The sequence below is a fragment of the Bos indicus x Bos taurus genome, chromosome 8, assembly GCF_003369695.1.
Source record: "Bos indicus x Bos taurus breed Angus x Brahman F1 hybrid chromosome 8, Bos_hybrid_MaternalHap_v2.0, whole genome shotgun sequence".
Taxonomy (NCBI): Eukaryota; Metazoa; Chordata; class Mammalia; order Artiodactyla; family Bovidae; genus Bos; species Bos indicus x Bos taurus.
Genome location: NC_040083.1, coordinates 94,761,644 through 94,785,131, shown reverse-complemented (window position 1 = coordinate 94,785,131; position 23,488 = coordinate 94,761,644). Strand labels below are relative to the sequence as shown.

Genomic DNA, 23,488 nt, shown 5'->3' with positions numbered 1-23,488 from the left:
CTACCTGCTTCTCTTCCTCTCAGATGGCATGTAAGTCTTGATTGCCTAACTTGTTCTTGGGCCTTATATTCTTAAGGAGTTCCTGTACGTACATTCATTTGGGTTTTCTCCTGTTAATTTGTCTTATGTCAATTTACTTATAGGTCATCCAGAGGAACCTAGAAGAGTGGAGGGAAAATATTCCTCTTCAATAAGAGTGATTGCTCTTCTTGAATTTTGCACCTTGACTGCCTCATTCATTCCTCCCAGGTCCTGGTTCTGATTCTGAGGCAAGTTCCTCATAGTTTTTGAGAGGGTTTTCAGCAGAACTGAGCCCTCATAGCTCACAGTTAATAACCTACTTATTAACATACCTTTTACTGTTTTTCCTCTTTTCTTTGTCATCATACTTTCTCACTGGTGCACTCTGGGATTGCCTTTCACCCATTTTCTCCTCAGCTTCTACTCCTGAGGGAATGTAAGGTAAGACAAGCATCTCTTAAAATGGCGTTTCTTCTCCCCACCCCCAATCCACCAGTGATTTATTTAAGCTTATGATCAGCTCGTGGTATCATTCCATTAGCTGTAGAGGTTTATCTTCTCTGAGACAGATCTGGGGCTCAGATGTTCTGGTGCTCAGGGTTAGGCAATTACATCCTTTCAAAGACCTCATTGTACAAGTTCAGACACATACGTGTGGGCACTTTTGTTTTGGGGTGATTGAGGAAGGAGATGTTGAATGTTGTTGCTCCTGTTTTGTTTCTGGTGGAGAGGCGTGAGGGAAGATAAAGACCATGAAAGGATAAGAAAGCAAGAATTGGCTGGATAATTGCTTCAGACTTTCCCTTCACTTTGGCCTATGGCTGAGGGCCTGGCTGTGAGCCCCTGTGGGACTGATGCCAGAGCAAGTAACAGAGTCCTTGTTCAGACAGACTGGAAGCTTGGGGTACACACAGTCCTGCTTTAGGACAAAGGTGGCCAAAGGCAGCACACATTGAGCCACACATGCCCTGGCCCTCCTTTCCCACTTCAGCCGCACCCCAGTCCCCCCAGACCACAGTGTTCATTCTGGATCAGAGGTCAGTCTGCAGAAATAGAACCAGTGGAACATCAGGCAAGATCCAGGGCAGGGCAGCTGGACTAACCGAGAGCCTATATCTCCCATAAAGAGCTGGTGCACTGCAGTCTGTCTATGAGCAGGACAAAGCAAAGGACCTTTTGGGAGGGGGTTAAATTCCTGAATGAGCGGGTAGAGGAATGGGACTGACAAAGTTTAGGAGACTTTGTCCATATGACCTAGTTTGTACTCACAGGCAGGTGAAACCTGGGCTATTTAGCTAAATGATGTTTGCTATAAGTTTGCTGGCATTCACATGACTTAATCAACCTGTCCAGCAAAAAGCCCTTGAGTCAATTATCCTGGGCTCTAGCCCTGTCACCGATAATAACCTTGGGCAAGTCACTTGACTTCTCTGTGCTTCAGATTCCTTCATCTTATAATGACCTCATTGGGAAAGATGAATGCTGAGGTTCTTTTAAATATTAAGAAAACCAGAGTTCTTTCTCCAGAAATTCCTAGTGATCACACAGAGTCCTAGAGAATGTCACACCATGTGGCTCCTGTCTTGGAGTTCAGAAGTGGCCCGTGAACCTGGGATCCTCTTTCTCTTACAGTGCTCTTGGATAAAATGTCAGGTTATGGCCAGATATGGTGGAATTGAAAGGGAATGTCAGCTGCAGCTTTTGTGAATGTCTACTTTGGGACTTTATTTTAAATGTTTAAGAGACAACTCTTAAATTGATATTTTATTGTCTTTGGGACACCAAGCCTTTATTAAGTTCATTGTAAATCATACATTTGAGCATGAAATATAGGTTGCCAAGGTGGCAACTAACTGCACCCATTTGTGGTTAGCATCACTACAAACAAAGCTAGTGGAGGGGATGAAATTCCAGCTGAGCTATTTCAAATCCTAAAAGATGGTGCTGTGAAAGTGCTGCACTCAATATGCCAGCAAATTTGGAAAACTCAGCAGTGGCCACAGGCCTGGAAAAGGTCAGTTTTCATTCAAATCCCAAAGAAAGGCAATTTCAACGAATGTTCAAACTACTGCACAATTGCACTTATCTCACACTCTAGCAAAGTAATGCTCAAAATTCTCCAAGGCAGGCTTCAATAGTACATGAACTGAGAACTTCCAGATATTCAAGCTGGATTTAAAAAAGGCAGAGGAACCAGAGATCAAATTGCCAACATCCATTGGATCATAGAAAAAGCAAAGAAGTTCCAGAAAAACATCTACTTCTGCTTTATTCACTACGCCAAAGCCTTTGACTGTGTGGATCACAACAAACTGGAAAATTCTTCAAGAGATGGGAACACCAGACTACCTGACCTGCCTCCTGAGAAATCTGTATGCAGGTCAGGAAGCAACAGTTAAAACTGGACATGTAACAACAGACTGGTTCCAAATTGGGAAAGGAGTCCTTCAAGGCTGTATATTGTCACCCTGTTTATTTAACTAAATGCAAAGTACATTATGCAAAATGCCTGGCTAGATGAAGCACAAGCTGGAATCAAGATTGCCGGGAGAAATATCAATAACCTCAGATGTGCAGATGACACCACCCTTATAGCAGAAAGTGAAGAGTAACTAAAGAGTTTCTTGATGAAAGTGAAAGAGGAGAGTGAAAAAGCTGTTTTAAAACTCAACATTCAGAAAACTAAGATCATGGCATCCAGTCCCATCACTTCATGGCAAATAGATGGGGAAACAATGGAAACAGTGACAGATTTTATTTTGGGGGGCTCCAAAATCACTGCAGATGGTGAGTGCAGCGATGAAATTAAAAGATGCTTGCTCCTTCGAAGAAAAGCTATGACCAACCTAGACAGCATATTAAAAAGCAGAGATATTACTTTGCTGACAAAGGTCTGTCTAGTCAAAGCTTTTTTCCAGTAGTCGTTTATGGATGTGAGAGTTGGACCATAAAGAAAGCTGAGTGCCAAAGAACTGATGCCTTTGAACTGTGGTGTTGGAGAAGACTCTTGAGAGTCCCTTGGACTGCAAGGAGATCCAACCAGTTCATCCTAAAGGAAATCAGTCCTGGGTGTTCATTGGAAGGACTGATGTTGAAGCTGAAACTCCAATACTTTGGCCACCTGATGTGAAGAACTGACTCATATGAAAAGATTCTGGGAAAGATTGAAGGCGGGAGGATAAGGGGTCGACAGAGGATGAGATGGTTGGATGGCATCACCGACTCAACAGACATGAGTGTGAACAAGCTCTGGGAGTTGGTGATGGACAGGGAAGTCTGGCATCCATGGGTCGCAAAGAGTTGGACACGACTGAGCAACTGAACTGAACTGAACTGAACTGGAACAAACTAAAAAATGCTTCTTACAGCTATCTGCTTATGCCCTGATAGACTGATTTCTATCCCGTGCTTATAACTGACACCGTTTTTATTATTTTCACTCCCTACAGAGTTGGCCACCTGTTGTTTCAGAAAGTTAAATGTCTTGCCTCCAGTGTAGTTATTACAGCATGGTGTCATTGCTTTTGAAAGTAGAAAGTCCACCTCCCCCATGCCATAATCTGGGGGCCCTAGGCTGAGACTTCTCCAAGTGAGCAGCCTCTCCTTGCCCAGGTTTTGATCTGGGTGGTACAGCTGAACTGGCTGTGAGCTGTCCATTCATTTCTTATTAGCAGCCAGGCTGGACAGTGATCAAACAAGACCAGTCTGACGATACAACAGACTGCTCTGTTTCAGAAGTATTTTTTAAGAAAGGATGTTGTCCTGAGGCTGCCCAGCATGGATGCTGAAAGCAAACAAAAATCACATGTGGTCTAATCAGAGGATCAGTGGGAAGGCACAAGATGAAAAAGAAACTTTTTAAAAGCATATTACTAGTTTCTGAATATGCCAATACAACCTAATAACCCAGTAATATCTAATACTTATTGAATGCTGACTATTTATCAGCTATGTTCCAAGTATCTCAATGTATGTTAACTCATTAATCCTTAGCACAAACCAGGGCAGGTACTATTGTTTTCCTCACTTCATAAATGACAAAACCCAGCCACAGAAATGGAAAATAACTTGACCAGCCAGCTGCTGAAGGGTCAAAACTGGGATTTGAAAGCAGACCACTTAGTTTCAATGTTCACACTAATGGCTATACTTCAAGAACAGGAATGTTTTTGTCTGTTTCGCAAATGTAGAAAGGAATGTTCATTTTAACTATTTCAGGCCAAATTAGAAGTGGAGGAGATATAAGGAAGAAAACATGTTTTTTCTTTTGTATTTATATGGGATGATGGCAGTGAACTAAGTGTGGTAATCATTTCACAGTATGTGTAAGTCAAGTCATTATGTCACGTGTTAGTCACTCAGTTGTGACTTTTGTGGTGTCACGTGTTAGTCACTCAGCTGTGTCCGACTCTTTGTGACCCCATGGACTATAGACTGCCAGGCTTCTCTGTCTATGGAATTTCCCAGGAAAGAATACTGGAGTGGGTTGCTATTCCCTTCTCCAGGGTATTTTCCCTACTCAGGGATCGAACCTGAGTCTCCTGCATTGCAGGCAGATTCTTTACCATCTGAGCCACCAGGGATACACCTTAAACGTACACAATGGTGCATGTCAGTTATATTTTAATAAAACCGAAAGAACGAAGAAAAATAGAGGAAGAGAGTTGAACCAAGCGAAGGCTCCAGTGAACCAAGCCTTGTGGCAGAGCGTCTCAGCCCTCCCGAGCTGGTCTTGTCCAGCCTCTGGGCCTTGTGTGCTGCCACCCGAGCTGCGTGACTTTCCTGAGCTCCGGCCATGATAGGAGACTGTCTGTACCCATCTTGATTTGTTCAACTCCCGGTAATTTTATGCCTTTATACACCCTCCCTAGAAAGCTTTTCTTCCATCTATGCTTGGTGAAATTGTCAGCTTTTTAGACTCAGGTCAAATGTTTTAACTCCTTTTTGAAACTTTCTCAGACTTTTCATAGTAGCACCAAGTACCCAAGTGGTACTAAAGAACTTGCCTGCCAATTCAGGAGACATGAGAGATGTGGGTTCAATCCTTGGGTTTGGAAGATTCCCCGGAAGAGGGCATGGCAACCCATTGTAGTGCACTTGCCTGGAGACTTCCAGTGACAGAGGAGCCTGGTGGACTACAGTGCATAGTGTTGCAAAGGGTTGCACATGATTGAAGTGACTTAGCACACAGACTTTTTATCCTGGGCTGTTGCTTGTTTGTGCTTCCTCATCACCTGGCTTATCCCTTTGTCAAAGCTTGTTAAAAAACAAAAGTTCAACTGAGTAATTGTGAAGATCTAATTGATTTTATTGGGCAGTTCATGAATGGGGTCGCATCCCATCTAGCAAGTAGATGGGCACTCTGAGGGGGTTATACAGAATAGAAGGCTTTTATAGAAAGAAGGGTGGGGCAAGGGAGCTATTAGCAAAAGGAAAGAAAGATTTATTTTTTTGGATAGGAAATCTTTTTGGTGGGATGTGGAAAGGGAACAGCAGATTTTATCATGCAGACTGACTCTTCTTGTCTTAGGTGTAGAGAGGGTGTAGATTACTTCATTGGCGCTGAATAGAAAACTTCAGATGGGTTGATTGAGTACATTTCTGGTGTAAGTTGAAACTGCAATTAGGTTAGATGTTAAATCTAGGTTTGGTACCATGGGCACAAGTAACACCATTTGGGCCTATGTTTTTTATTGTTGTTTGGTTTTGGTTCTTTATTAACAGTTTGTTTCAGGTAATGTTGAAATTGTTTTCTCTCTCCTTACTAAACTGCTTCAAAGAGCTTAGTGGGCTCCTTCAAATCATGGTAGCATCTAGCAAAATGTGTGCTATAAATGTTTCCTGAAAAAAAAGTCTAAAGGAAGTATTTCTATAAGCAAATAGGGTAGGGGATCCCCAGAGAAAGAGAATCAGGCATGACTTTCTTTACGTAAGATAAGCCAATTTTGGCCTAAGCCATTTTGTGATCTAAACCTGGCCAAAGTGTTTGCCCTTGAACTAGTCTCAATAAATCTTAAGGGAAATGAAGGAATACGGGAACAAAGGAAAAATAGTCAAGAAACCAGAATTTAGCAATAAAACAGAACCCTAGATGGCTCAGATGGTAAAGAATCTGCCTGCAGTGCAGGAGACCCAGGTTTAATCCCTGGGTCAGGAAGATCCCCTGGAGGAGGAAATGGCTACTCACTCCAGTATTCTTGCCTGGAGAATTCCACGGACGGGCTATAGTCCATGGGGTCGCAAAGCGTTAGACACAACTGAGTGACTAACATTCTCTCTCACTCTAATTCCTCCTCAAAGGACATACATCAGAATCTGATACACATTTTTGAGTTCTGCAGGAACTAAGGTTCCCACCTGAGTGGAGACTGGTAACTACATGTTGAGATCCTAGACTGGTCAGAACCTGAGGAATAATGATGCTGATCTATTCTGACCCTCCTGACTTCAGTCAACTAAAGCTTGTACTATGTCTACCTTCGCCCCAGTTCTAAGCTGAAGTGTCCTCTGTCCAAACCCCTTCATGAAGGTGCATGTACCATTAGCTTAAAACTTCCCCAGTTCTGCCATGGGAAAGATCCCTGCTGTTCTCCTTATTTGCTGCAAGTAATAAATCCATCTTCACTTTTCTGGCTTGACACCCACTAAGAGGTGAACCCAGTTTTCAGGTAACATTCCCATCATTAGATAACAATGGGCATTCAGAGATTCTGTCTTCAGGCTTATGTAAAGAACTTAATTTTTGGTTCTGATTATCCTAATAATTTTGTCAATCCTTTCACTTATTTTGGCTTGTTTGCATAAATTATTGACATTTTATAAATATTTGACTCTTTGATAACATACAAATTAAGCAGTGACTCTAATGATGGTAATGTTGATGATAAAGCATATATATATGTATGTATATATATACACACACACACAAGTAACACCCTTATTTTCAGGATCAGCTGTAACACCCTCCCTTTTCATTTTACCAGGTAGGCAGGTATTCAGGTAAAACCTGTTGGAAGATATGCTGTTCCTATCCTGGACTTGACAGGAGTTTGGAATTTTTGACATAACTAATGAGCCTTGGAGGTTCTTAGAGTCTTTAAAGAGAGATTTGAGCATAATTTATAAAATGTAGAGAAACCATTGCTTGATTTTACTAAAGAGTGAAAATGACAATTGATTATAATTTCTGCCTTTGCTTGAAGTATAGCTCTACTGTTTTCCTAAACAGTTGCTGATCTTATCAAGGACGCTTGGCTCCTTGTGACTCAGGCCCCTCAACTTCGTTTATCTTTCCTTCTCCTCCATCAGAGAGTTACCATCTCCTGCTGCAATGCTTTCATAGTTGGTCATCTGCTTTGCTGCAGATCCTTAAGACTCCTTCTTCAATCATAGTTTTTCTTTACTATGTTCAGTTTACTCTATTGTATATTAATATTTTTCTCTTCTATAGTTTGTTTCCTTAGTTCTCCCCAACACTGGACCCCCTGCCTTGGAACCATCTTTGTGTTTATCCTTCAGATCACCTTTAAGGCCATCTCTGCTTAGCTCAGTGTTAATCCTATTTAGTCACTAAAACTGTTCTTTGAGGTATGTAGCATCTAAATCAGGACTTCTAGTCATTAACTCTTGATTTAATTTAAAAGGTTATTTTCTTTTTCTTGGGGTTGGGGTTTTTTTGGGGAAGGAGATGGAATTTTTAGCAAAGTTTCACCAGGAAGAGCCTGTCTCCACTCTCACCTCTGTCCTTCTCCAATCAGAACAATCTCCTTACCCATGAAATGTCTTGGCTGTTTTACTTTAAAGCCCAGCAGAACATTTTACGTAATGTTTTGGTGTGGCTGTAGAAAATTGATCCCTGCTGATAGAGAAATATTTTTGAAAAAAAGCTTTCATTTTCAAACAATGAGTGTAAACTGGCTGCCCTGACCTTTACCCCACTTCTGAGCCTCTCCCCACAGAGCTGGGGTGAAGGAGACTGGGTGAAAATAAATTAAATGTTTAGTAATTTATGTGAGTGTTTGAAGAAATTTTATTGACTATTTCTATAATCTTGAAATGTAGAAAGAATCTGTAAACATCAGAGCCAAAAACTCTAAAGGAAAAGATTTATAGACTTAACAAAGTTAAAAAAAAGATGACAATCTTGGAAAAGTATTTGTAATATGAGTAGCATTTGAGCAGTTAAAACACTTGGTTTACAAGAGTTTAACAAAGAAGAAAAGGATGAACACTAGGATACAAAAATGTCAATAAATATATGAAAAGATGTTCAATCTTATTAGTAATAAAAGAAAATATAAATCAAAACAATAATAAATTAGATTGGATTTAATTTTAACACTGATAAAAATGTTGATAAAAGGATGAAGAACTAGGCATATTCATACCAATATACACCTATTAGAAAGTCTAAAGTAAAAAATTCTGACATTATCTAGTGCTTCCCCTCCTAATACAGTGTAATATATACATTTAAAATGGTATAATCAAAATGTCCGTAACATATTACTTGGTGAAAATAATTTCCAAATTATTAGTAATATGCAAATATATCAGTTTAGTCAGTTCAGTCACTTAGTCATGTCTGACTATTTGTGACTCCATGGACTGCAGCACGCCAGGCCTCCCTCTCCTGGAGTTTACTCAAACTCATGTCCATTGAGTTGGTGATGCCATCCACCCATCTTATCCTCTGTTGTCCCCTTCTCTTCCCACCTTCAATCTTTCCCTGCACCAGGGTCTTTTCCAATGAGTCAGTTCTTCCACATTAGGTGGCCACAGTATTGGAGTTTCAGCTTCAGCATCAGTCCTTCCAATGAACATTCAGGACTGATTTCCTTTAGGATGGTTGGCTCTCCTTGCAGTCCAAGGGACTCTCAAGAGTCTTCTCCAACACCACAGTTCAAAAGCATCAATTCTTCGGCATTCAGCTTTCTTTATAGTCCAACTCTCACATCCATACATGACTACTGGAAAAACCAAAGCTTTGACTAAACAGACTTTCGTTGGAAAAGTATTGTCTCTTCTTTTTAATATGCTGTTTAGGTTGGTCCTAACTTTTCTTTTCTTCCAAGGAGCAAGCATCTTTTAATTTCATGGCTGCAATCACCATCTGCAGTGATTTTGGAACCCCCCAAAATAAAGACTGTCACTATTTCCACTGTTTCCCCATCTATTTGTCATGAATTGATGGGACCAGATGCCATGACCTTAGTTTTCTGAACGTGAGTTTTAAACCAACTTTTTCACTTTCCTCTTTTACTTTCATCATGAGGCTCTTTAGTTCTTTCTGCCATAAGGGTGGTGTCAAATATATGTTTGACATATGTGTGTGTGTGTGTGTGTGTGTGTATGTGTGTGTGTGTGTGTGTGTGTGCATGTGCACTCAGTCATGTCTGACTCTTTGCAAACCATAGACTGTAGCCTGCCAGGCTTCTCTGTCCATGGAATTTTCCAGGGAAGTATACTAGAGTGGGTGGCCATTTGCTACTTCAATGTTTATATAAAGTATGTTTATGTAAAAATCATTTACAAATAATATATTTGGCATGAAACTGTTTTTCAAAATGAGAAATATTGGGTTGGTCAAAAAGTTCATTTGCATTTTTCTATAATATCTTACAGAAAAACCCAAATGAAGTTTCTGGCCAACCCATTGTATTCCAAATACACATTTATTCACTGAAAAAATATCTGGAAGAATGTACACCAGGCACATTGACAGAAGTCATCTCTGGGTAGTGGGATTATAGTGATTCTCTCTTCTTTGTACCTTTTTCATAGTCTTTTAATCTTTATACTTTTTATAGCCTGAACATTTGACTATGAGCATGTATTATGTACTTTTAACATTTATTTTGACTTTTACAAAAACCCATGCAAAGGTTTAAGGTTTTAGTTTTAGACCATGACAAAATTTTCCCAAGTCAAAGCAGACATATTCAAACATTACATACTCCACAAAAGTATCCTGACCAAATCTACTGTAAAAGAGAGAGCATTTGGCTGTTTATTGCTAGGACTGCTGACACTAGCAATATTATTTCCACTGTTGAACTTTTCACCCTCCAGATATGTGTGGGTCACTAAAACACTTCCTCATCTTGAGAAGTTGTCTTTGATATTTGAAATGTAATTCTTAGACTCAAGGACCATAACCTTAAGGTGTTTATATGGTTAAAAACCAAATAATGCATCTTGTTTAGTATAAAGTATGATTCTATGTATATGGTGATTGGGAAGATAAAACGGAAAGATTATCTGTTACTAAATTTAGAAATTATGTCCTGATAGATTGATGGTTGATTTAAATATAACTTCTTGTCAAGCATCTGTTTTTAGAATTGAATTACTATGACTCTACAGTTTCCTTGAAGTCTCATAGTCTCAAATTTCTGTTTGCCTTTGTATGGTTTTAAGAAAATGAAGAGTGAAAATGCACATTTAATTTTCATTGTATCATATTTTATGTGACACACTGTAGTCATTTCATAGAAATATAAGGTGACAAACAAATTGCCCAAGAAATAATTGTCATTACCTCATTGAATCTTAAGTCATTCAGAACCATGTCCCACATACTGAAGACTCGTTTGGGAATGCTTTTGTTTCCCCAGCTGCCCTCTTCTCCAGCTTTGCCTTATTGACCACCTCCAGTGGAGTGCTGACTATTTTTCATCTTGCTTTCTATGTTTATCTCCAGGGTTTAATTCAATAAACAAAGTGGCCTGGATCAAACTCTGGGCTCTCACGGGTTTGGAATGTGTTCTTTGGTCTCAGTTTTAGTTACCAAAAGGGAGTGTTGTTTCTGACCTCTTTGACTCTTCCCTGCTGATTTTACTAGGCCTTTGATACTAGTAAAGGGTGAGATTTTTGAGGAGGTGGTCTTGCTTTTGTTAGAGATGGTACTGCCTTTTATTGCTTTGTGACTCAAGTTGTGTTCAGTTACAATCACAAAGGTGTTAAAAAATCAAATTAAAAGTAGCAAAAGTAGAAACCAAGGTTTTGATCTTTAAGGAAACAAGTGACTCATTATTGATGCAAAGATAGCAAATAAGAACCCTCATCTAGCTTTCATTTTGCCAAGCTTTAGGTCATTCATTGCCGACTACACTGACAAGCTCCACCACTTCTCCCAACACATTCTCAGGGTGTACAGGGGACTAGCCTCTCCCCTCTATCATACTCCCCCAGGAACTTCCAGGTCAAAGGGCCACAAACTCAGAAGACTATAGGAGCTGGGCAGGTAGTGCAGAAGAGTAAATAAGACTGTTTAAGAAAAACAGGAATTAGTGGGGATTTGGCCAAGGTAGAGATAGCATGTTCCACCTAGAGACACTTCTTTTTTTTTTTTTTTGGACAGAGAGCCTTTTTTTTTTTTGAAGATTTATTTATTTAATTTTTGACTGTGCTGGGTCTTTGTTGCTACACGCAGTCTTTCTCCAGTTGCAGCAAGCAGGGGCTACTCTTCATTGCAGTGCTCGGGCTTCTTACTGCAGTGGCTTATCTTGTTGTGGAGCCCGGGCTCTAGGCATGTGGGCTTCAGTAGTTGGGGCACATGGGCTCAGTAGCTGTGGTGCACGGATTTAGTTGCTCCATGGCATGTGGGATCTTCCCAGACCAGGGATCTAACATAATAAATGCCTGCATTGGCAGGCAGATCCTTAAGCCCTAGACCATTGGGGAAGTCCTCGAGAAAACCTTTTCTCACAATCAGCCAGTTGTTGCTATGTGGGAATAGGCCTTGGGTGATCAGAGCTTCCACCTTTTCAACAGAAGCAAGAAATAAAGATTTTTGTGTGACATTTCCAATCTCATCAACCATTTCCAATGAAATACCAGCACACTTTAGCCCAAACCATGTGTCTAAGAGCTGGATGTGACTATGGGCTGCCAGTGTGCAACTTCTGATAAAAACTAAAGTGTATAAACTTCGGGCGTCCAAAATTAGGGTACTCATGGAGGCTGTTCCGAGGTCAGGACCAGCACAGATACAATCCCAGCAGTGAACAAGAGTAACATGGGACTTGGAGGCACAAATCAGTGGTACTTCGGTGGTACTGCTGTGTGCTAGTGGACAGGGCTATTGGATGCTGAAAATTAGAGCCTAATTGGCTTTTTTAGATCCCAGTGGAAGCCCCCAGGGCTTTTAGGCAGTTCTGGGGGAGGGAGGAGAAGATGGAAATCTCAAGAAAAAGATACTGGACTTCCTGCTAATAGGCAAGTGGGGATTTGAGTGATTAAATAAAAGATGAAAAAGAGATATGATCGTATTTGAACTGTAAGCTGGGAAAGTAGTTTATACTGGTTAATCTAATTGAAAACATCAATTTAAAAATCCACAGATTGGAATTTTGGAAAGAAGTCATATTTATGACGTTATTATTGGACATTGCAGAAAGTTATATTGTTATTTGAAATAATAATAGTGCAATATAATAAATGGTATTAATAATAACAACAGGTGTGTTTTATTAATTTATTTTCACCTTGGAGCATGTGGGATCTTAGTTCGGACCAGGGATCAAACCTCGTGCCCCCTGCAGTGGAAGCAGGGAGTCCTAACCACTGGACTGCCAGGGAATTCCCAATAATAGTTGTCTTTTTTTGAGCTCTTACCATGTACCAGGCACAGTACAAGCACTTCACATGTACTAACTCACCAAATACCCATAGAAGCCGTAAGAGGTAGGTTCTACTATTATTATCTACCATTGACAGATAAGTAAACTGAGACACAGAGAAGTGAAGTAACATTCCCAAGGACACACAGACACATTAGACAAACAAGGAGTTTTCACTTAGCACTGTACTCCTGTTGCTGCTAAGTCACTTCAGTCGTGTCCGACTCTGTGTGACCCCATAGATGGCAGCCCACCAGGCTCCCCCGTCCCTGGGATTCTTCAGGCAAGAATACTGGAGTGAGTTGCCATTTCCTTCTCCAATGCATGAAAGTGAAAAGTGAAAGGGAAGTCGCTCAGTCGTGTCTGACTCTTAGCAACCCCATGGACTGCAGCCTACCAGGCTCCTCCATCCATGGGATTTTCCAGGCAAGAGTACTGGAGTGGGGTGCCATTGCCTTCTCCGACTAGGTTTGGTTTAAAATCCTCTCACTTTCACTTTTCACTTTCATGCATTGGAGAAGGAAATGGCAACCCACTCCAGTACTCTTGCCTGGAGAATCCCAGGGACGGGGTAGCCTGGTGGGCTGCCTTCTATGGGGTCACACAGAGTCGAACACGACTGAAGCGACTTAGCAGCAGCAGCAGTAGGAGCACTTATTTATAAAGATACTCACCAAAAAGTTCTGTCTTAACCATTTCATCTTTTGGTATTCTCTTCTGTTCTTCATTACTGAGTGTACATTCTTCTAAAATACATTAGAGTTTACTGTTTCCATACGGTAATTTATGGTTTGCCTTTCTGCAGTTGTAAACTATCTCCTCACTGCTAATCTACAGACTCCGTCTTTAATGCCATTTTCCTTAGGTAAAAAATAGCATATACTTATCCTAGAAATTTTGTAAAATACAGACACATATGACAAAATTTCTCCTAATTCCACCATCCACAGGAAATTGCTGTTAACCTTTAGGTGACATTCTTTCCATTTGTTTCTATGCACATATATATTCAATAAAAAAGACTGCAAATATACTACCATTTTTACAGACTATAAATCATATATACACATAACTATTAGCTTTGCTTTTTTCAGTTAACATTTGTCACACGCCATTTCCCATATCTCTACGTTTGAAAACATTATTTTTATTTGTAATGGCTATACAGGATTCTATCATATGAGTTTACCAGAATTTATTTTAGAATCTTTTAACCATTAGATGATTAACTATTTTAAAAATACTCACTCATGGGGATCGTCCCTGGTAGTCCGGGAGCTAAGACTCTGCACTCCCAATGCAAGGGGCTAGGGTTCAATCTTTGATCAGGGAACTAGATCCCACATGCACAACTAAGAGTTGGCATGCCACAACTATGATTCTGCATGCTGCAAATACAAAGGTCCAATATGCCACAACAAAGATTGAATATCCCAAGTTCTGCAAGTAAGACCAAGTGCAGACAAATAAATCAATATTTTAAAAAAAATGCTCACTTCTGGAGAAAACATAGTGACAAACATAAGTCTCTAACTGGATTTTTGGACATTTCCCTAGGGTAAATTCCTCCAAGTAAAATTAATGGGTCAGTAGTTCTTCACATATGTTGCTACACTGCCTGTCAGAATGTTGGGCCAATTCACATGCCATCCTCAGTTTTTATGATCTTCACTTTTGCAGCACTTTCCTATTTCCTTAACCTCTGAGTTTATTTCCTTATTTGTCAGAACTGGACCCTCCACTGAGCTTTCTTCTCTCATCCTAGCAGTGTGCTGAGGGCCTCCCATCTCCAGCAGTAAGTAGACAGATGTGGGGACTTCCTGCTGCTGAGCTCTGTAGGGCAAAAGAGTCAATCCAGAGGAACCAGCTTTAGACTCAGCTCTGTGGGAAGCCCTAGGCATCTGGGAATGGAGCTCATCCCCCACTAACTTACATACTGTGGATAATTCTGCAAGGGGAGGGTTTTGGGACAAGTAACTGGGCTAAGAAATTGCTCAGATTTCACTGGACATCAGTCACTGGAAGCATGGCAACAAAGAAGGGAAATGAAGGTCTGCTTCCATGGCTGGTCACAGCACAACATCTGGACAGTGTTGTCTTTGAAGAGGCACAAACATTCCTTCTGTCTAAACAACCTCAGAAGCTATGAAAGGCACTGGTGCAAGGACAAGTCAAACCAACACAAGACCACCAAGGGGACAATAAAGGGAAGACCTTTCACTCCTAAAAGGACTGTCTTCAAAATGCTGAAGTGGAAAAAGAGGCTTGCCTCTCCAGCAGCGCAAAAGAGAACGGTAATCTGGAACATTTCCTAGGATTTCTTTGTTTTTTAATGACTTATTCTCTTATTAATATGTCAGAGAGAAAAAATGCTCCTGGCTAAGAAATAATGGCCCCTAATCCCAGTAATCACAGCCAGCAAAATGGATTCTTACGTGTCAAAAAAGCACTCTGAATGAGGAGAGAAGAATACAAATACATCACTTCTGTTATAAAAAATGCTTGATTTCTTTTAATCCCCAGAGTCCAATTCTTTTCTTTTCAAATTTAAGGATATTGTCTGCACTATTAATTAAGGGTTCAGTTCATTTCAGTCCTTCAGTCGTGTCTGACTCTGCAACCCCATGAACCGCGGCCAGGCCTCCCTGTCCATCACCAACTGCCGGAGTCTACCCAAACCCATGTCCATTGAGTTGGTGATGGCATCTACCCATCTCATCCTTTGTCATCTCCTTTTCCTCCTGCCCTCAATCTTTCCCAGCATCAGGGTCTTTTCAAATGAGTCAGCTCTTTGCATCAGGTGGCCAGAGTATTGGAGTTTCAGCTTCAACATCAGTCCTTCCAATGAACACCCAGGACTGATCTCCTTTAGGATGGACTGGTTGGATCTCCTTGCAGTCCAAGGGACTCTCAAGGGTCTTCTCCAACACCACAGTTCAAAAGCATAAATTCTTCTGTGCTCAGCTTTCTTTATAGTCCAACTCTCACATCCATGCATGACAACAGGAGAAACCATAGCCTTGACTAGACGGACCTTTGTTGACAAAGTAATGTCTCTGCTTTTTAATATGCTGTCTAGGTTGGTCATAACTTTCCTTCCAAGGAGTAAGTGTCTTTTAATTTCATGGCTGCAGTCACCATCTGCAGTGATTTTGGAGCCCCCCAAAATAAAGTCTGACATTGTTTCCACTGTTTCCCCATCTATTTGCCATGAAGTGATGGGACCAGATGCCATGATCTTAGTTTTCTGAATGTTGATTTTTGAGCCAACTTTTTCACTCTCCTCTTTCACTTTCATCAGGAGGGTAGTTACCTATTGAGTACTTAAAAAAATATCTATCTATAGTATTTCTCTCTTTCTCTTTTATCTACTCTCTACTCCATATATTTTTTATCTAATGAATTCTAATCCTCTCTCTTCTCTGTCCCTTTTGTCTCCTGCTTCTTGAAAAATAGCACAGCAGAGTTAGTTATTTAATCCCATCTCTCTCCTTCAATAATCTTATACAGGAGGCCAGGGATGGAGATGAGAAGAAAGATTTTCAAGTAAGGGAACTATATGAGATACAGTGTTTGTGGAGTGGGGAGTGGGCAAAAGGAAGAAAGGAATGGGGAGATGGAGAAGATCCAAAGGCCTTCTGTGTAATGTTTGCAAAAGTCTTTGTAGGTTTTCTAAAGGAACTTTGAGGGATTGCTTCTTCGTAAGCAATGGAGAACCATAGGAAGTTTTTTGGAGGGGAGATTTGATTAGATACTTTTTGGCTTTGTGTTGATTTGATTAGATTTTTCCCTTCAAGCAAAAATTACTCAATCGTGGTAGGAAAGATAAATAGGAAGAAGAAGAAACTAAAGGCAGGGATAACAATTTGGAGGTTACCCAGAACTTTGGTGTGATTTTAGACAAGTGAGGATGAAGAGGACAGGGCAGATTAAAGAGATATTTAGGAGATTCAATTGGCTTGGGTGCTTTTTAGAATGAGAAGAAAAAGATGGGGACACAGAGAGGAAAAGCCAAACAAGTATGACTATAATTTTCCACAGTCAATATGTGGATCCATCATTGAATGAAATTAAAACACAAGATGCATATGGAGAAGGGAGATTTGAAAGGAAGATTAAAAAATTGGTTTGAGATTTAGTTGCAGAATATCTTGTTTAGTGTTGTGCTGGTAAATGTTAAAACTGGCTTTCAAAAAAAAAAAAAAAAGAAAGAAAGAAAAGAAAAAAGAGAGAGAGACTGAAAGACAGGAAGAAAGGAAAGCCCTGATTGTATCAGATTTCAGTGGTGTTAATATTCCCATGATGGGCTGATTGTAAGTTCACTCTATGAAAGTTACTTATTGCAGAGTTGGGAAGAGATATACATACACAGTAACCAATTACGAGCTGGAATGAGCGCACCACTGGTCTTGCTGGATGCTCCATGCTGTATGGGGGGTGCAGGGGGCACCGTCTCAGAGAACAGCAAAGAGATGAGAGCTGGGGATACCCAGTTTACCTGAAGCCAAGGGAGTGGATTGTGTTTAAAAAAAAAGAGAGAGAGAGAAAACCAGTATTAGAGACATTATATAAGGACAGAGAAAGTCAGGGAAAGAGTTATGAAAGAGGCAGGAGAGTCAGAAGAGAACCAGATTCAGGAAATTCAAGAGAAGAACTAGATTCAGGACTGAAGATGTGGTCATTAGTGTTGAATAGCAGAGATCAGGTAGCCCGGGGACTTAAAGGAGGTCATCAGCATTACCCATTCAGTGGTCTTTCTATGCTTGAGGTATTTTCTATTTTTCTACATGAAAGTACTTTATATGATAAGAATGAAAGCACATATACCACTCTCTCTCTTTTTGAGAAAGTCATTAATGGATCTGGAAAGTGGTGGGGGCCAGAGTTTGCCTGAAATGGGCTGGAGACTGAATAAAAGAGAGGGATTACCGAAGAAATTTTTTCAGCAGTTTGGCTCTTAAAAGCAGGAGAGCTTGAAGGGAGAAAGGTTAGAAGGATGGCTTTTAAAAAGAATTATAGTTCATTGATCAACTGGTAAATCAGGGGAATATATCTCTCTATAATCCAGACTAACTGGTTCATCTTAATGACAAGCAGAACAAACTCAGGACCAGAAGCAGTAATGGTTTTGAATCTTGCATGTGTCAATAAGAGTCACATTAATAAAGAAGGGTATTGCACTGGTCTGATTATGTTAAACTTGTAATATTGAAAGCTTATGCAACACCTGGTTTAGTCTACAAATAATGGTGATTCCTTTTCTTTTTTTTTTTTTTACTATCTTTAGCTTGAAAATTTGCTACTAACCATGTATTGGAATTAAACTGACTCAAATATGAACTGTAGGTCCTTTAATTCCACTTTACATAAAAGAAGAATTGTCTTTTTTTCTTCGTTAATTTTGAGGCACCTGTCATTCTTCAGGAATTCTCAAAAAGCCCAGCTATCAGGTCTTCTTAATTGTAACAAGTTCTGCTAAGGAAATTATTTTTAGAATACTTTCTGTTTTATTCTTCATTGACTTCCGATAATACTCTTTTTTTCCCCCAGAGTTTCCAGGAATCAAACAGCATGGTATGCATACCAAAAATACATGTGTGGTGAAAATAATTTATATTTTAAATAATTTTTACATGCACATTTATGTGGGGGTTTCCCTAGTAGCTCAGCTGGTAAAGAATCCTCCTGCAATGTGGGAGACCTGGATTCAATCCCTGGGTTGGGAAGATCTCCTGGACAAGGGCATGGCAATGCACTCCAGTATTCCTGCCTGGAGAATCCCCATGGACAGAGGAGCCTGGCAGGTTACAGGCTATGGGGTTTGCAAAGAGTTGGACATGACTGAGTGACTAAGCACACTTATGTGAACCAGCTAACGAGTGTTATATACCAAAGCAATTTCCAAGCAAAGCCTTTTGGGTAATTCCTAATTTAAAAGGTCTCAATAGAATGATAATCTATAGAGCCATGACCTCTACCAGGGTCTCTAAGACCACAGCTACCTGAATTCTGTAATTAGAAGATGCCAGAGTCATGTCAGAGTAGAACTTCAAGACACTCAGGCTGCACTGACAGAATCATCTTCGCCAGAGATAGCAACGAAGAAGGGCCATTCTGCTTGTTTGGAAAGAGTCACCTAGGGTGGAGACCCAGAGTGCTGGTGTCGGTGTTAGCAGGAACTGAAGGACTTGGGGGGAAGCTTACTGAAGCATACTCAGGAACAAATTGACCTGTGACATTTGAGGGAGAGAAATTCACACTTTTATACTCCCCCAAGGGACACATTCTTTTAACCTCTAACTTTTGAAATTCAGCATATTTTTTCATATGAACCTATCATACTCACAAAGTGTGGGCTTGATGAAGGCAGAATTAGGTGCTTGTGTCCCTTGGCCAAATCACTTAGTCTTTTTGGGGATTTAGGCTCTTTTATTGGTAGAAACGAACACATCTGATAAGCTTATTTCAGACATTACAGTGTGTACTGAGATGAGCAGATTCTTGATATCATAGGTTGTTCTCAGTTATAAATGATTACATTTGACTTTGGGGCCATCAGTTCAGTTCAGTTCAGTCACTCAGTCGTGTCCAACTCTTTGTGACCCCATGAATCGCAGCATGCCAGGCTTCCCTGTCCATCACCAACTCCCAGACTTCACTGAAACTCACGTCCATCAAGTCAGTGATGCCATCCAGCCATCTCATCCTCTGTTGTCCCCTTTTCCTCCTGCCCCCAATCCCTCCCAGCATCAGAGTCTTTTCCAATGAGTCAACTCTTCACGTGAGGTGACCAAAGTACTGGAGTTTCAGCTTTAGCATCATTTCTTCCAAAGAACACCCAGAGCTGATCTCCTTCAGAATGGACTGGTTGGATCTCCTTGCAGTCTAAGGGACTCTCAAGAGTCTTCTCCAACACCACAGTTCAAAAGCATCAATTCTTCGGTGCTCAGTTTTCTTCACAGTCCAACTCTCACATCCATACATGACCACTGAAAAAACCATAGCCTTGACTAGACGAACCTTTGTTGGCAAAGTAATGTCTCTGCTTTTTAATATGCTATCTAGGTTGGTCATAACTTTCCTTCCAAGGAGTAAGCGTCTTTTAATTTCATGGCTGCAGTCACCACTTGCAGTGATTTTGGAGCCCAAAGAAATAAAATCGGACACTGTTTCCACTGTTTCCCCATCTATTTGCCATGAAGTGATGGGACCAGATGCCATGATCTTCGTTTTCTGAATGTTGAGCTTTAAGCCATAGGCCTGTGTATTTAGAATCAATGGCTTTCTTCTCTGGTGCTTTCATCTCCTTCTTGGCCCCATCTCCTTTCTCCAACAGCCTATCCTTGTCTCATGTGTATAGGACTTACTGTCAGTCATTCCCCAGGAAAACAACCTGAGGGGTTACTTTAGTAGGGTGCTCTTGGAAACTATAGCCTTCAGTTTCAGAAACTGATTCAGAAATGATTCTGGTGGTGGGATTTTAAGCACCGTGATAGGTAGGTGGTGGGGTGGGGTGGGACAGGGGATGGAGAGTCAGAGAGTCATAATCACTTCCACAAATCACACTTGGAGTCATAACACATCCTCCAGGAGCTTTCCTTTATATCTAGAGGTCAGAGAGATTACTTTGAACTCTTTGCTAGACTTGGAATTTTAAAATTTTGGCATGGAAAATTCTTTATAGGCCATAATTGGTACCAGAAAATGACATTAATAGGCAGCTATCAATAGGCTCTTAATTTTACAGAGCCATTCTTCCCAAGAGCTCAAATGAACAAAATTTACTTTCAGAAAACTTCATTGAGTCAGGGAGAGCATTTGTATAGTCTCTTTTGTGGATATAGAAATGGAGGCAGTTAGTTAGTGGATCATGTGGTTGTCAGATTTGACCCTGGAACCTAGGGACCAGGGTCTCCTCTTGTGGGCCCTGGGCTTCAGAAGGTTTGATTGACTCTGGCCCACCTCAAACTTCATCCCTTCCTAAGGATGAATGGTCCACAGGACCCAGGGTCCAGGTCACCAAGTTATGAGTAGCTGAGACCCCAGAATTGTCCTAAGGCCCTTAAATGCTCTTCCAGGTCCTGCATGGGGCTCCTCACTGGATCCATCCTTAGTGTTGACAGAACCACTGACATGTGGACCTGCATTTAAATCATGGTCTGGAGGGGCTTGTGCAGCTGGGGGTCCAGATGCACACCTGCAGGTTCTTCTGGAATATGATGGAACTGAGGATGGGAAGCAAAGTTGTCCAGGAGCCTGCTCTCCTGCTCTACCACTTTCTTGTTAAAACTCAAGTCAAACCTAAGGAGTCTGGTCGTGAATCCACCCTTCCCAGTTGCTCCAAAGGTATCTCTGTCAAGTAGGAGGAACTTATTTTCCAGTTTGTTAGCTTTATTTATGAGTTAAATATTAAGAGTTAAAGTATGTGGGCCTCCATTTGTACACTTGCTTCTGTTCCTCAAATGTTATGGGCCCTCTTGCTCTTGACTGTCAAGGCCAAAGCCAGAGGAAGAATCTGGAGAACTGGAATGGTTATGTAATTTTACAAGACTGCGATTCTCTAGCCGTAATTTGCGAACCGGTACAAACCAAAATACAAGCCCACGTGTATTTATCTATTACTGCTGACTGAAATGGTGAAAATAAAAAGGAAATTAGTCCACATTGCTCGGTTTTCTGTGGCCTCCCTCCTTCTCCTAGTTTGCCAAGGGAAGGAGCAAGACAGTTTTCAGGGGTCCTCCTGGGACTTGGGAGGCCCCAAATTGGGAACCCCAAAGGCTCTTGAATTCCAAAGTCAGAGTTTGCAGTGGAAAACAAAACCAGCCAATTGTCCAGAGGACTGTCCATCTTCTCCCCACTCTGGGCATTTAAAGGAAAAAAAAGACTAAAGGGTTGGCATCCTTCGGGGTTTTAGCCTCTCTTTCTCTTCCCCTTTCCTCTCCTCTCTCCGCCCCCGAGTCCCTCCAGCTGAGTAAATTAACAAAGGAAACAAAACTTGCTGAAAGAACTAGTTTAGAGAAAGCGATTTTCACTCGTGCTGTTGGCTGCCCTGAACCTGGATGAGAGTCTCTGGAGGGCACAGCCACAAGACCGGCGTTTGCCCCTGTTCCTGCGCTGGCGGGCCGGGCTGGGGCGAGGGGCGCGGACCTACGCCGGGGGTAGGCCGGCTGCACCCCACTGGCGCCCTCCGCCCCCAGCCCCGCGCGCCGCTGGACGTCGCCCGTTTAAGGGGCGGGACGCGGCTCCACGTGCTTTCTACTGAGTGACTGAACTACATAAACAGAGGCCGGGAAGGGGGCGGGGAAGGAGGGAGAGAACAGGCTTTGACCGATAGTAACCCCAGCGCTCAGCGCCGCCGAATCTATAAAAGGAACTAGTCGCGGCAAAACCCCGGTAATTCCGAGGCAGAGTGAGTGCTGCCGGGGCCGGCAGAGACGCGCCGACACCTCTCTCTCCTCGGGCCCAGGTGGGCAGAACAGGGTGCGCCGTGCAACCAGCGGCGCCACAGCCAATTTCTCGGGGCGCTTTGCTCCCTTTACCCCACTTCTTTCCCGAAGGGTTTTTCAAGGGGTTGGGGAAAGAGCCACAAACACAAAAGTGGAAAACAGGTAAGAGTCTCTTGAGCGACTTGGACGTTATTGTTTCGTTTCGGGCCGAGGGGACTTTGGGAAGCTCTGGGTTTCGGGGACTTTAGTCCGAACCCCCACATCCCCACCTCCTGCAGCACAAACAGGGGCTCGTAAATGTGGAGAGGACGTCCTAGGAGGAGCTCTGGCGACCCAAAGACGGGACATCGCTGCGCTCAGGGTTCGCCCGCGGTGGAGCTCGGGGAGCATCTCTGGGCGCGCGGAGACCCGAGCGTAGTAGCTGGGGCGCAGTGGAATCGGGGGCTTCTGGTGGTGCTGGAGGCGCTGCTGCCGGAGTAGGGAGAGTGGCAGGTCTGGCACTGAGCTATTCCCTTTGTTTGGAAGCGCCTGAGTCGGTTGGAACCCTCTCTGGCTGCGGGTCGGCTGGCGCCCACCGGGAAAAATGCCAGCCGTCAGAATCCCCTCTGTTCCTAAGGAGCTAGTCCGGGTTGGGCTCTGATCTGGGAATAGGTCCCCCGCGCCCCCGGACTGGAGCAGCGCTTTCTGGCTCACCAAGAATGCGAGTGGGAGGTGTCCCAAACAGAGTCCTTAGCGCTAGTGGTCTTTTGAGGCCTCGGGGGCTTTGTTTGGTCAGGGGTTCCTGTTCCATAGTCTCCATACGCTTCCAGGAGCTACTGTCTCTGACGCTGTGGGAGGCTGGGGATGGGGGTGGGGGAGACGGGCAGGGCGGAGGGACGAGAGTTTTGTTTCTTTAACAAACGTTAGAAGGGGGGTCTGCGGAAACCAGGAGCTGAGGTGACCATTCCCCTGCCCACCCCCCACCCCCCCATCTTCCTGCCCTTTGCTGCGTGTCTCTTGGAGCAGCTTCAGACAGGGCACGGATGGGGAAGCTAGGGCGAGACGGTGCAGCAGAATGACCGAGAGTAACCCCGGCGCGCGGTGCAGAGCTCGCAGCTCCGCGGGCGGGCTGTGCTTCGTGGTGGGGGGAGGGAGGGCTGGGCGCCGGCTGCTGGTAGCCACCGAGTGGGGTGGGAACTGATCTACAGCGCCTCCTGGCCGGGTGGCCTGGGAATCGGCTCCTTGACCAGAGTGAGCCCAGGCTGTAAGAGGCTTTGTCGCCTGCTAGGGTTCCGACCGAGATCCGGTGAAGACGGGTGGTTGTAAACTGGGAGGAAACCTGGGGGATCAGGCGAAAGGGCTTCTGCTTGTGTTTTAGAATGCTTCCCAACTCCCAGAGAGTTGCTAAATGGAAGGTTC

At 42.5% G+C, this 23,488-nt stretch overlaps 1 protein-coding gene across 1 annotated transcript in view; it reads left to right on the top strand.

Moving 5' to 3' along the window:
• The first annotated feature begins 21,952 nt into the window (after window positions 1-21,952).
• The window catches only part of ABCA1 (ATP binding cassette subfamily A member 1), a 137,963-nt gene continuing 136,427 nt past the window's right edge, over window positions 21,953-23,488 (top strand). Inside the window, exon 1 of the mRNA XM_027550430.1 lies at window positions 21,953-22,252. The gene's annotated coding sequence lies outside the window, so the exon portion shown is untranslated. The remainder of the gene's footprint in view (window positions 22,253-23,488) is intronic.